Source organism: Pygoscelis adeliae, unplaced genomic scaffold (assembly GCF_000699105.1).
Source record: "Pygoscelis adeliae isolate BGI_AS28 unplaced genomic scaffold, ASM69910v1 Scaffold124, whole genome shotgun sequence".
In the NCBI taxonomy this organism is placed as follows: Eukaryota; Metazoa; Chordata; class Aves; order Sphenisciformes; family Spheniscidae; genus Pygoscelis; species Pygoscelis adeliae.
In genome coordinates this window covers 123166-125893 of record NW_008824791.1, presented here as the reverse complement: position 1 = coordinate 125893, position 2728 = coordinate 123166, and positions in this window count along the sequence as shown.

Here is a 2728-nt window from a genome sequence, read left to right as displayed (position 1 = left end):
CTTTCCCAGTGGCAGAGCAAGAGTGAGAACCTATCTAAGAGCAAAGCCTCGGAAGTCTGGCTGTGGACTGACTGCGGGACCAGGACATTTTCAGCTCTCCGTTGGTACTGTCCCAAGACCCATGCTTCTTCATGGCACATAGCACAATCACACCTTTACAACCCAGCCACCCCCACTCAAATGAGGGCTGCAAACCACTCCTCCCAGTACTCAGCTTATTCATGACTGCAGAAATAGTTTTAATGATTTATTAAGTATCTTTATTGGAGTAGAACCTAAGACAAGGACTTCGTTACGCTAGGTGCTGCATAAACACAAGACAAATGGGTAGTCCCTATTAATTTACAGTCTCAATAATTAAGCAAGGGATGGCAAGCAGCAGACACGAAAAGAAGTAGAGAGGAGCACTAAGAAAAGATAGGCCATTCTCTGGTCACACAAGACAAATGACAGCTGCTGTTTCCTATAGGGACCTTAACATCAAGGTTTTAACATTATGGTTTTTCCTCGTTTCCTTTCTTTTGTTTGTTCACAGTTTGATGCACTACCTTGCTTTGCAGTCTGCATAAGTGCATCCTCTAGGCAAAGGCATTAGCTAACATTCGTTGACTTTGTGATTCCTAAGGTCATGGAGTTTGAAATTTTTGGTTATGCCGTATCAGATATACCAGTTACTACTGCTATAGGGTAGTTTTCATGCACAACTGCTGAATGCCACTCTCATTTTCTCACAGGGGTGGTAGAAGAGGTTCTTTGCAATTGAGTGCTCTTGTCACTCTAGTGAAGTGTGGCATGAATTCAAAACAGCCAAAAGTAACTACTGGATAGATTGGCTGACAGACTGATCTTCTATCACTAAGACTGAAATAACAGGAACATACCCTTATTTTCCTAGGTTAGTGATTACCTCAAATGTAAAGTAAGTCGGGGGCTATTTCTAATATTTCTAGTATGAAATTACATATCAAGAAATTAGAAGACATTAAGGTTGTAAAGTGAGTGACTTCTAAGCTAGGGAATGTCAGAGGAAAGTAATTAATCTCATCCTGTGTGTGCACTGTATTTCAATCTTTATCAAAGCACTGCAAGGGGATCACAAAACCCCACAACGAAGGCCATGATGACCCTAAACCCTAGAGTGAAAAACCAGACTTTATGATGCTTTTTTCCGCACCAGCAACTTTATGATGCATTTTTTTTCCATGAGAATAGCACTTTGTTGAAAGAACTGAATAGTTAGTTATCCAGTACTTCCTTTTATCCTTCGTTAAGGGTGGAGCTTCGGGTCTTTTTTACTACACACCATCTAAAGCTTGTCCTGAACATATATAGACTTACTTGTCTACTAATAAACTTCCTACTAATATTCTGATCTATTCCAATATTTGACCATGTTGGAAGTATCACAGTATTTATTTTTCCAGTATTCAGGGGAGTAAAAGTAGTAGTATTCTTCTTCTTTTACCCACAGGAAAGGAAAGATTATAGGGACTTGGTTCGCACTACTGAGTGCCCACCAATTTTGTCAACTCAGACTGAGATACACGGAATCTGATTTATTCACAGTGTATTTACACTTTTTTTTTTTTAATCTTAGGAAGTATATATAAGCTTTTATATATTCAAAGCATAGCTTCCATCAAAGTGAATAGCAAGAGAAAGTGCTGAGAGCTTCTGCAAATACACTCCCATGTGGGTATCAAGAAAATAAAGAATATGCAGTTAGGTGATCATCAGTGAGATTCTGGGTTTTAGATGATTTGTCCTGCATTCATCCCAGTAGGAAGAGAGTGGCAAATGTAGGAGTGGGATCTAGTACACTCATCCTTTCTCTTCCTGCTAACAAAAATCAACTCTTTGCTACTCTTGCAACTGGCTTGCTCACCACACACATGTGATTTAACTGCTCAGCACAGGGGTTCATGCAGTGGTGGCTGAAAAATTGTACCTTGAAAAAGGGCAAGACCTTAATGCAGAACCAGAAAAAGACCTGCTGCAAACAGGGTAAGGCCTTAATGCAGAACTTGTCAGCTATGGAAACTTCACAACCACATACAGTAGTAAGAATGCTTAAAAATGGATGATTTTTTTTTCTTTAGTTCTGCCATTTAAAAAATGGTTTATTACAACTGAACTAATAAACAGTAAGTAGACAAATAGGAATCAGCTTTAGACAAGAAGCCATTATGAAAAATGTATCTATGTCTTTATGTTGGCAAAATGGCAAATGTTTTTGTAATACCAGGTTCCAGGGAACTTGATGGGCCGATAGCATATTTTTTAAAAATCTTTATTTATAGAAAAGGAATGGTTCCTTGAATATTGGGGAGGAACGGGATGCTATGAGAAATATCAGTGCCAGTGGGCAGGCAGCGCTTTCGGCGGTGCCAGTTCCAGCCCTCCTCCACAGTGGCCTCAGGCCTGCAACCCGAGGGGACCAGCTGAGGAATGACTGGAAGGGGCATGACTCCTGGCAACCTTTCAGCATCAAACTCTCCACCCCTCATTCCTCTGACCGTTTCTGCTGAATCCAACTGGAAGGTTACATTCCGTATAGCTTGCCGGCAGCCCCCCGGCCGGCCCCGCCCCCGGGGGGGGGTGTGGCAGGGCCCGCAGCCGCAAGGAACCCCAGCCCCAGGGAGCCCTGGCAAAAGCTGGCTTAAAAACAACAATAAAAGTGCCTGTTTTACATGAAGCGGCTCATACTGGTTTTTAAATATTGGCTTTT